Genomic DNA, 12,480 nt, shown 5'->3' with positions numbered 1-12,480 from the left:
AAGTGGTTCTCCACCTTCCCAACTCGATCCGTCTTCGAAATGGTGCAAACAGTTTGGCGACAACAACGATTTGGTAGAAATAAGAAACATTTTTGGTAGCTTTGTGGTCCTCAAGTTGTACAGGGTTAAAAGGGTGAAAAGTGAAACAAATATAAAATGGAAAAAAAATATTTCTTCGGCTTTCAGTATGTATGAATCGGTGGGGAGTTTTCCCGGTAATTTATTCATGGTCTACTTCTTCACGAATATTTTAAAACCTTCCTGAAAAGGTTCGACTTCTAAACAAAGCTTCATTCGTTTAGAATCCGGAATCATAGAACCAGTTTTTTATCGGTAGAGTTTTTAAAAAACTTTAAATTTGAGGGATGAAAATGAAGGATTTCATTGCACTTTGAAAAAACATTTTTAAAAAAATAATAGAGGAATTCCAAGTCACATTAAATAGCCGGAAATCTCCAAATTCTAACCCAACCCTTTCCGATTTTGTTGAAGCTTTGTTCGCAAGGTGGCAGCTATCCAAAATTACAACTTTTATTATCTATGACTAATTTTAATTACTTAATATGGTGTTCGACGAAGTTTCTAAAAAGTTTCTTGGAATAAAAGGCGGGTGGGTATTGTCGGTGATATAACCGGAGAGACGCAGGACTTACCACTAATTTAAATATTGTTTTACTATTTTCATTTGTTCAAAATTTTCAAATGATAATGTCATTTGTGCGAACAGTAATCTTTCCGGAAAAGAATTAGTTGACTCGGAAAATTAGGCTCTTTTTGAAAATTTTTATAGTTCTGGGAAGAACCTTTAATGTTATCATTGGAGTTCGTGGTCCTGGATCATAGCTTTAATGCTGTAGATTGTGTTGCTGGATTCGATTTTGATTGGATTCTGATGAGTTTTTATTTTATTTCTACACACTTTCTCAATCTGAGAACTCTGATGATGATGAAGATGATAGTTGAACTATAGAGGCATGTTTTATTGAAAAATTACAATTTGGAAAACTAAACCTAAACTCTCATCTGGCGGTCTTGAGAAAGGCCATTTGGGTTCCTCCGCCACCGCTAGCTGGATGGCTGTGAATGATATTTTTGGCGAATGAGTGAGTTTTTGATTATAGAAACCTTAAACTGAAACACTGAAGTAGCTTTTCAGTTTTGTTTGTCCTGTTTGTCCTTATCGCAAAATATTAGACCCGTATTTTTTATGTTTTCATAAGGGTGCCCATTTCTATATAAGGGTGGTCCGAAAAATCAACTTTATGCCAAATTTACTTTTTTTTTTGAATTCATAACAATCAAGCGATTCCAATGAAATTTAAACCTTTTTTGAACACAAATATTACATTACAAACTTAATTTTGCTCTCGTAATTTATGATTGTATTTGTTTTTTATAGTTTACATCAGGATTTTTCTAGTTTTTGTCTATTTTCTAGTTTTTGTCTTATTCATACAAAATTCTTACTAATTTAACCCTAGTTGACGCGTAGTTTACCCGTCATTTTGAAGCATTTCGAATGATGAGAAAAACGACAAAAATCGGCTGCATTTGTATTCCATCTCCACATATTCCTCTTTTATGCATTGATCGATATTGATGTCTATTTTCTTTTTTCTTCCTTCAAATTGACTCGTGTTCGTAGAGATAGGTATTTAAAAACTTCCGTAAACCTAGTGTTAAAGACTTTGCGGTTGGTTAGCCTTTTTTTCTGTCGCAGTTGGAATATTATTTCAATATTTTACTTAACCAAAGACTTCTGAAAGTATCTTCCAATACAGCGCGGACTCGATTATATACAGTTTTTGATTTCTTTTCACCGTATATTGTATATTATCGAATCCTTTATATAATCGAGTCAAAAAAAATATTTTTATTCGTTTTTTTTGCATGTATTTTTCGTTTTTTGAATATAAAAGGTATTTGATTTTTTGATTCATCCCCGTAAGTCAAAAAACACCTTTCTCAAATGAAAAAAATAAATTTATCAAAATTCTCTCAGGAAGTGTTTTATTAGCATGGGTTCCCTCTCATTGCTCGATTCCGGTGAATGAGAAAGCGGACTCGCTAGCTAAGGTGGGCGCTTCAGAAGGCACACTTTTTGAAAGGCAAATTGCCTATAATGAATTTTTTCACATTCTTCGTCAGGACACACTCGTTAGTTGGCAGCGCATGTGGAGTGAAGATGAGTTCGGTCGTTGGTTACACACGATTATCCCTAAGGTCTCGACGAGTGCATGGTTCAAGGGATTGAATGTAGGTCGTGATTTCATTCGCGTGATATCTCGGCTTATGTCCAATCACCTAAACGCGCATCTCTATCGCATTGGGCTCGCAGCAAACAATCTTTGTGATTGTGGCGATGGCTACCACGACATCGAGCATGTTGTCTGGTCGTGTATCCGGTTCCATGCTGCTCGCTCTCAGCTCTCTAGAGCACTGAGAGCACAAGGCAGACAATCGGATATCCCCGTCCGGGATATCTTAGGTAGCCGGGATCCTGATCTTCTGCTTCATCTATACCTGTTCCACAGAAACGCCGATGTCAACGTTTAATGATGTTTCCTTCTCTTGTGTCCCCGTTTCATATCCCTCCTATCCGATCGATAAACTTTTACTTAGTCGCGGCAATACATACACACACTCTTTACAGATGCACGGGCCGAAGGTTGTGCAGTCCACTGATCATTCAACAAGAGCCAAAGGTTGTACCGCTCATGACAACTCTACACGAGCTGATGATTGCGCCGGCTAGTGACCATTCTATCCTGGATTCCTCGAGTCGAGAAAGACGCACCACGCTAGATATGGGGTACAGACTAGGGAGCGTTGCTGATTAATGGTCAGCTGCATCCCAATAGGAAGTAGCCCGTGTCGGGCACACGTACAGAGCATCGAAGACTGCAACATACCAATTATGAGAACACTTGTAATACTAACCTCGAGCCAACCGCGAGTAATCGGTTACATATTACTAACATAGTTGTAAGACAAAAATTGTCAAAATATTGGACTCCCGGCCCCGTCAGGCTAACGCCACATGTGCCTTAATAAAAAATATATTTTGGGAAAAAAAAAAAATTCTCTCAGGAAGTGATAGACGATCGAATTTGAGGAAAAAATTCCTTCTACGCATATGTTCGAATTTCAACAATGACAGAGCTATTGAACTTATTTTGTTTCGAACTTTGTTGCCTCAAACTGGCTTTACATTACAAAGTACGCTATGGAATACAATTCTGTTGCTTTTATTTGAAAGATGAGAAAATATAGTACAGGATAAAGTAGTGGAATATCTACATTAGTTCGTTTTAATTTTGGAAGTGAAAGCTTAAAACTTCATAACTTTTAATGTGTTATTGTTATTTTAATGGTAAAAATTTATATTAAACTAGATTGTTTCTATCAATTAAATTGAAGCTCTCTAACCGCACTACATTTTTTCTTTGACACTCAACTTTTATATTTCTTAATTTGGCTGCAATATCGATATAAAGAATTCTTGGTGAAAATTCTAGCAAAATCTTCAAAAATCACGATTTTTACCCCACTGTACATGTGATAGCCACTTCAATTACATTTTAACGTTAAAAAGTTACATTTCTTCTTGAAATAAGTCATATTTGAAATATATAAAAAAAATATTCCAAACTGTATAGAATCGAGTCCAAAATTGTATATAATCGAATCACATAATAACCGATCTGTACTCCAAGTTTTTTAGGGCTGCTTAAAATGTACGATATGAATTTGGTATCTGTTTAATCTGTAAAATCTGTTTAAATTCCTTGAACATGCAACAGGTTGACAAGTTTTTCCCTGTAAGCGTTCTATTTAGGATCTACTGTGTAATTTCATGCAGTTCCTTCAATAAAAAATGGTGTATTTGATGAAAAATATAAATTTTATATTTTTCTTTGTAATTCTATATTAGAAAAATCGATGCACTAGAGATATTGTTTTAATTTTCTGTATAACCAAAAGCACAATAAAATTAGCTAACGGGCAGTGGCAACTATATTGTCGCCAATTTTTTGAATTGTTTCAATAGTTTGTTCAAAGATATTTCTGAAGTTGGAGTCTATTCCTTGCCTAGTTCCCACAGCCTTATGGAGCGTTAAGTCAGGGTTGCCAGTTTTATTGAACAGAAATATGGATGTTGGAAAATCAAAAGTCTTGTTTTGTTTGGATTTTTGCCGACATGTTTTATACTTAATTGTGAGTTTTATTGAACATTTTCACGAGAACGTCGTTTGACGTTTGTGGGAGCGGACACGGATTGCTGACGAGCAATGACAATGAAGCGTCTTTCTCGAGGCAGGTGAAGAAGGAGTTTGGATTAGTTTGTCCAGAAGACATTAGAACTCAGGAATAGAACTGCAAAAGTTTGAAGTACCTATAATTCATCACAATCAATCAATCAACATTTTTACGTCTGATTTGTAAAACATCGACGCATTATACTTAAACGTGGTGGTTGCAGACATATGCACCAAACCACTATCTTCAGTGTTCAGTAAATTTTTGGGATAAATTTTCTGAATTGTCGGAATGTCTTTTCACCACCACGTGTAGTTTTTTTATTTTTTTATCCCATCTGTTTATTTTTATTATTAGGTTCATCTAGCAATTCAGCTGCAACAGAGCCGAATTTATCGTGTACATTTTTTCTCATATTGTATATTACACAGTTGCCATATAGGCGTAAAAGTATTCCTATCGTATCGATACACAATTTTTATCTATTACAAATTAGTCATTTAAGCGTAAGAGTATTCATTCCTATTCTATCGATACATAACACATGTGGCATTTTTCGGCTTAAGAATATTTCTATCCACGGGGAGTTGTGGCTAGAACTTTACGCTAAAACATGACCACATTGGTTCGTTCAGCCGGAAAAAAATTAAAATTCAACATTGTGCAGTTCTCTGAATTCCTCATGAACTGCCTGTATCATTTCTATGGGAATCAGATTTGGAAAATTGTCAGTAAGCGGTAGAATGGTTTGATGCTCTTCTGATGACACTGGATGGGTTCAGCATTGTCAGATTCATCATAACCGAGTCGTTGAAGTTGAAGTTGATGTATTAGTATTAGCAATAAATTCGCTGAGCCGATCAACAGATATTTTTTCATCGTTACAACAGTTATTGGATGCCTAAAATACTTTTTTGGTCTGTTCTTCGAACCCGTCGGTACATGGTTAGGTTACCTTAAATATTTCAGTCGAATTTTTTCCATGTTCTATGTTTGACATTGTTCGCCACTATTGTAGAAACCAGCATGCTTATCGGTGCTCTGAGAAAGCCAGCTCAGTCTGGCCTCCTAATCCCTTCGGTGAATCAGTAATGCCATTTTGAATAACTGTTTAAATAAAACTAACACAAACTAGCTTTCCAAACCAACTCAATGAAGTCCAATGTAATTGCAGATTTTTTTTTTAAATCTGGAAAAATCTGGGAAAAATGCGGAAAGTCTGGACTAGACAAAAGACGGCCTGGATATCTGGATATCTGAATATCTTGACTTGACATCTTTTTCTCATCAAAATTCAACAAAATAAATAGATGTAAAATTATATAAATATTAATTTAATTGTAAATATGTTAATACAAATACTGGAGTAGGCAATTCATTTTTGAAAAAAATATATATAAAAATCGCACGTTAATGAATAAAAATGTAATTTCTTGAATTAAATGTAATGTAAGTTCCAACAAATTTCAGAAGGCAAATGCCAAATGCACTTGCCAACTCTTTCATCTTATTCGAAGTTCATCGCTCATCTATTTGTTAAGTTTTTGAAGAGTACAACAATGATACTTTCTACTAGAAATCAAGTTGGATCACGTAACACAACTTATACTGTATCTTGAAAGTTCCAAATAAGAACTTGTGTTAATTAATGGGGGTCAATCTTTAGACCTCGTCGACCCCCAAAATCTATTTTCGCTCTTGTTGATCCCTGAGAAACCAAAATTGACCCCAAGGGGTCGATATCGACCGCTTTGAGAACCCCTGGTTTACATGGTTTCGGGATAAAGGGCGCTATATTTTTCTATATTTTTTCTTGAAAACCCGAGGTTTTTTTAAATAACATATCTTAAAATCAGAGGAGTGTTTTTTCGTTTTGAGTTGTTTTTAAAATTTAACCGATGGTATTCCATTTCTTTAGAAAACGATTTTTTTCATAAATTCTATACTTTTGAACTTCTGAATCGATTCTAACAGGGTGGCAACTCAACTAGGAAAACCGGGAAAACCAGAAAATAGCCAGGATTTTTTTTTTCATCAGGAACAACCAGGAGAAATCAAATGAATTGATATTTTAAATTATTATTTAAATGTAGTGCACTTGTATGTTTTATATACATTAATCTTCAATCAGAGAGTCAACGGAGATTGCGTCTACACTTAAGTCCCGTCTCGATTCAGAGTCTCTAGTTGACGCAAGTTTGATTTTTTATCTTCCCACAAACACAACCACAAAATATTACCCCATATCTTTTGATTAATTTATAGTTCAGACTGTTTTTCTTCTTAAATGGCACTAACGTTCCTAGAGGAACTTCGCCGTCTCAACGTAATATTACTTGCGTCTTTTTCTTTAGTACTTAGTTCAGATTTTTATACCAAATAACACGCCTTGAATGCATTCTGAGTGGCAAGCTCTAGAATACGCATTACCCCAATGGAAGTCGGAGGAAATTTCTTTGACGATAAATTCCCAGATCAGAACGGGAATCGAACCCGATCCCCGGCATGTTAGGTGTGACGTTAACCGCTCGGCCACGGGAGCATAATTACAATACATTTCAGTTGATTTGATTACACACAAAATTGGACTTTTAAAAATGAGTTGAAATTTCACAAAAACCTTCTCATGCAACAATCTCGCCAGAAGTTGGCAGTTCAACTGCTTTTATTAGTTGTTGTTATGCTTTACTCAGCATGCTAATACTTGTTAACATAGTATTAGGCATACATAAACAGGTTTTTGTGCATTGGACACCTAAAAAAACTTAAAAATTTATTATTGTCTACGGTTCAACGCACTGTGCACCGCGAAGTTTGATTCATTGTAACGATAGTTTCGGGTTTACGGAAACTCTTGATGATGGTATACACCGTAGATTCAATCATTTCCAGCAGTTTTGCAATTTTTGTGCGTAACCAAGTCGTATTTTCGATGTGGCTGTCCAAAATCAATTTTCTTTCCTCGAAAAAAAAACTTATTTTGATTAGTTGAAAGTATTATCAATTCATCCTATACATAATTCAAACTCTTAACAATTCCGCTCACCCAAACATGCTAGATCTTGAAATTCGAATCGCAACACCAATCCATCTGACATTCATACCGATGGCTATGGATTATCGTCTCTCACAACAGCAGCCTTTTTTTTAATGTTCTCCATCCACCTGAGACTTCGTGAGATGATACGTGCATTCATTGTTATTTATCTGAGCGCGCTCATCTGTCCCTTGCTCATGTGTGTTTCCATAGATTGCACCGAAATTGTGCAACATCATGTTTATTCAATGGCACTAGCGTCTAAGGACGACTCGATACGGTTCGTCGGGAGGAGGAGTGTTAAATAGTAGGAAGTATGTTGGGGAGAGGAGGGAGAGGAGGCTCTATACACGTTTCGAATAGATTCCTCTCTCGTCTGTGCTGTTTCACAGAACATCAGAGTTAATCGCAATGACATCAAACGAGATGGCGGTTCGAGGCTACTTGTGAAGTTCTGCACGGTGCTGTTCCTTTGCAACCTTTGATACCGATGCAACATAATGATGAGCGGCTATTGAATTTTCAGTATGAGAACTAACAGCGGAGCAGCATACCTATTCGTTTGAGTAGATGTACAATCAATTCAGTTCGACTGAAGTTCATCTGAGCCTTTTTTTTCATTAATTAATTAATGAGAATATCGCGGGTTGATCATCATTGTTGCGCTACACTCTCGACACACATATGTGCAGAATTGGCTCAGACACTGCACAAACATTACTAACCTTGAACGTTGATTGTTGCGAACCGATTGCATAATATGAACACATTCTGCTCTCCTATGCCGGAGGGGTTCACTCAATCGATCAGTTGATTGCGGCGGGAAAAAAGATGGAAAAATAAAACAGAATCAAGCTGAGTAGAGTTCCATAGCGCAGCCGTTGCTTTTTTTCTGCGCGATTACAAGCCGCAATCTATCCTGCGGTAGCGCACAGGGCTCTGCCGAAATTAATTATTCCTAGCGTGCATTTGTACCTCATCGTTTGAGTGACAGATTCCTCTCATTTCCGCACCGCCACCACCATCTTGACATTTGAAAGCGAGCGTCGCGAAAACCACCGATCCGAGCAGCGATTCACAGTTACTCGCTATTCACTCATTAACTCCTGATCCTGAACTGTGCAAACCGCTTATTGCCGCCACTTGTGATGATGGAAGGGATATATTGTAGAATGAGAAAAAGGGCTGCCAGATGATGCCGATTAATGCGCCAATGCACAAATGCACAAATGCAAACGTTGTTGCTGTGTCATTCTGCCACCTCTCGTTGTTGCCCATGCAAATGACGGTTATTCTAAAGCGCGTTAGAACAATTACAGCCGCCGTAATGAATCATGGAAAGGTTTTCCGTGATAATCTGATTATATAAGAACTCCGTCGGTTGGGATAGGCAACGCAACGAGACGAGTCGTTTGAACACGACGTTCTTGAAGTTGTTAGTTCGAAGCCTTATTGAGTATTCATTTGCTTCATGACACCGTGAGGCTTCGGAATGGATGACTGGGCTGCCTGTTCTATTCTATTGCGGGCCTCAATCAGACACAATTATGGAGTTTAACAGTCTTCTTCTTCAAGATTAACGCTCCCTGTGGAGCTTTCACCGTCTCAACGTAGGTATTACTTACGTTATTTTCATTAGTGGTACCTTAGTTGTTTGCCAAATACACGGCTTGAATGTATTCTAAGTGGCAAGCTTTGGAATACGCGTTACCACATTGCCAGTCGGAAGAAATTTGTTTGACGAAAATACCCCAATGGAAATCGAACCCAAACCCCCAGCGTGATAATGTGTGACGCTAGCCACTGCCAGTGAAATTATCAAATTGGTTTTTAATTCGATTTTAACGTTTGTTTTGTTAACGAATCAATATCCTAAAAATGCAATGTTTAAGAAAAAGTAGGGGGTTGTGTCTGGGACACGACCGCATTTCCAATGTAGGACTATGAAATTAAATTATGCACTCCGCTTGCTTATCATTAAGGTGAAGGTGGAAGCTAGCCACAAATGGCTACCACAATGACGCTCATTTCTTTCATCTCCCTCCCTCACCCTTCGCCCGAAAAACAATAGTTTTGCGAAACAGTGTGAAGAAAATGATCGTTTTCGCACACTTCCCATCAAGTAATATTAACCAAACTCTAATCGACTACTCACAAGATATTAAATTTTCATCTGTTGTCGCACTGTATAGTGAAAAATGTCGGAAAACTCGAGCTAGTGCTCTGAAAGTTAAATTTTCATTTTTCAATCTTCGGCAATGGTTTTGTTTATATTGGTGAAAGCATCGTTATTTTTTCGACACTAATGCCAGACAACATCATCGAAACAGCTATAAAAATCACTCAATAAAATGTTATTCCTGAGTCATAGCGTTTCATGTCATGAAAATCAATAGAATAAAATTGTGTTGATATCAATACAATTATTATTTTTACGGTGGATGGGTCTATAATGTAAGTTTTAGCAACTTTAACATAGGGTAAAAAAATTATATTTCAGAGCTCGGAACACTGCCACGGCTGCATATGCTTTCAAAAACAGTAAACAGAAAAGTATTACATTCAATCAAAATACCTCGGCCAACGAAGAGAAGGGTTAAGGCTCTCCAACGTGAATATGTAAAACAATACGATCAACGAAGGAAAATATTGAGGGATTATCGACATCGAGTTACTATGCGGAAGGACTTGTTAACCCTCCTGTACTCACGTGCAAAATTATAACACGTATACTCGCGCACGGTGTCACAGACCGAAAATTGAACTTCTCTGTAATGTTGCCATTGTGTATTTTTCAGGCTTTTTTGGCATTTATTTGAAGAAGAGGGTATGATTGAATGAAAAAACTCCAAAAAATATGTTTTCTTCGTCTTTATTATGTTTTAATAGTCATCTTATTCAGCTTCCTCAAAATAGAGTAATTTTTGATACTCCAACTCAAATAACGAAATTCGAATTTTTCACTGTTATTAATTCAAAGTAAGCAACTGAATAGAATTCATGGTAGTAAAAAGAGCCATCAAATAACATAAAAACGTATTAATCGATTGTGGTTTCATTGGAGTAAGAATCAGAACATAGAATAACTGCATGCTCGAAACAAACATATTTTTTACATTTCATGCAGTTGTTGCGTGGTTTTCAGGAGTTTTATCGAAGAGAAGAATGTATAACGACCTTCTAGATAATTACTAGATGATAAAGGTTTTGAAATATGAAATTTGCATATTTCTAATATTATTTGTCTCTGTTTGCTTGGTAAACTAAGAATTAATGCATTTTTTTAGATGGGGCATAAAAAGATGATATAAAAGGATTTCTAGGAACTTACTTTTCTTTTTCTTGTTTTCTCGTCGATATTGTCCATCATAAAAAAATATCCCCGAAACTGTAACTGTTAAAAATTACCTTAAGCTACCGTTTAGTTTATAGTTTACTGTTTACAATTCTTCCACAAGTCAAATTCTTTCACAATTGTGTATATGAATGACCATTATATTTAGCGAATAACTATACGAAAGTAGAACATTTATATTTTGCTTTTGAGCGTTTGAATCTAACGACGAATAGTTAATATATTGATCCGTTCAATCCAGTTACAAAAAGAACTGAATAATAAAAAAAAGAAATGAAAAAATAATGGTCCGGTAATGATCTCTTGCATTATATTCAATAAATATTCCACGCCACTAACATTAATTTATACATTTCATTCAACAATATTCTAGAATTTGAAAAAAGGCACTTGTTCAATAAAGTTACTCCTATACTCGCGTCGGTGTGTCAGACCGAAAGTGGTAAAAAAGTGGCACACGTCCCCTTTGTACCAACATATGCGGTACGCTAAACGATGACGAACGACGAATAATGAAGCTAGAGGGAATCGCAAAGTCGTAGTGTTGATATTTTCTGAGAAATGAACGAATTATTGATTTCTCGGTCTGACAGACCAATGCGCGAGTATAGGAGTGTTAATACCAAAAGAACCCAAATTCGCATGTGTTATAAATTTGCTCATGTTACGCTCGCGTATAATCAGAATTTTACTTCATATGCAAATGCACCTTCTATATATATTTATATTTGCAATTGTTCATCGGAACATATCGTTCATACATTTTACTTTAGTATTGAATTGTTATTTTTTTTTTTTCAAATGTATTCAAAGACTCGTGTCAATGAAGCGCCACACAGTCTGATAAGTGAATTGATCTATTTACATGCGCTTTGCTCTTCTCTCACAAACACTGTTACCCCATTTTTACACGTGGGTTTACCTATACTACTACAATGGCTAGCTTCCACCTTCACCTTAATTCAAGTACAAAGTTTTAGTGGTGTGTGAGAAACGAGGCGTTGTTTTGTGGAATCAGCTAAAGATGTTTGAGTCATGGTGCATTCTTTCCCCCACGAGAATAATACGACGAGCACGAGAATAATGAGCAAGCATTGTAAGCGTTATTTTTCTCATTGATACTATAGCTATGATGGTAGTGGTTCCATTTGACATATACACGTCCACGGACGATTATATGTATTATATTCCAAACGTGTCGTAATTTGTAAACAAAACAGGTGAATAGAAGTAGAAAATGGTTGCTTTGTTGTGACATCGTTTCGAGAAAGTAGTGAGCCGTCTATCAGCTCGTGTTCCTCTCTCTCAGTCATTTTTGTTACTATTTTAGATGTCAAATCACGCCTGTCATTCGCTTTCATCCAAGTAATAAGCCACAGAAAATAGAAAAACCATTGTCAGTAGAGGATTCTTACAGTATAGCCGCGATCAATTGCTTAGCAGACCATTTACTCGCCTTTGTAACTTAAAAAAAAATTTAGAAAAAAAGGGGAAAAAATGTTTTTTCGGACCACACTAAAATAGAAATGGGCACCCTAATATTTTATGATGAGGAACAAATTCATAAATTTTCACCAAAATCTTAGAACCGCTATATCGGTTTGACATGTAATGGGTGATACAGTGTCGGACAAAGCATTAAGACCACTGCTCAAGCCAAAAAAAAGTGATAAAACTTTGAGAAAAAAGTAATCTAATCCAGTGCATAGATCCATTTATAATAATTTATTCGCATTGTTCGAAGAAATATATAACATCTGTAGTCAAAACAATAGTCATTCATTAAAAAATGCGTTTTAAGCATACTTAACAACTAGAATGACGCGAC

The 12,480-nt window shown here is 36.2% G+C and overlaps 1 protein-coding gene across 1 annotated transcript in view; it reads left to right on the top strand.

Annotated features, from left to right (window-relative positions):
- LOC129777113 (cell death protein hid) overlaps positions 1–12,480 on the top strand; it is a 166,735-nt gene that overhangs the window by 96,499 nt on the left and 57,756 nt on the right. The window lies entirely within an intron of this gene.

Source organism: Toxorhynchites rutilus, chromosome 3 (assembly GCF_029784135.1).
Source record: "Toxorhynchites rutilus septentrionalis strain SRP chromosome 3, ASM2978413v1, whole genome shotgun sequence".
Lineage (NCBI taxonomy): Eukaryota > Metazoa > Arthropoda > Insecta > Diptera > Culicidae > Toxorhynchites > Toxorhynchites rutilus.
This window is presented reverse-complemented; position numbering and strand designations above follow the sequence as displayed.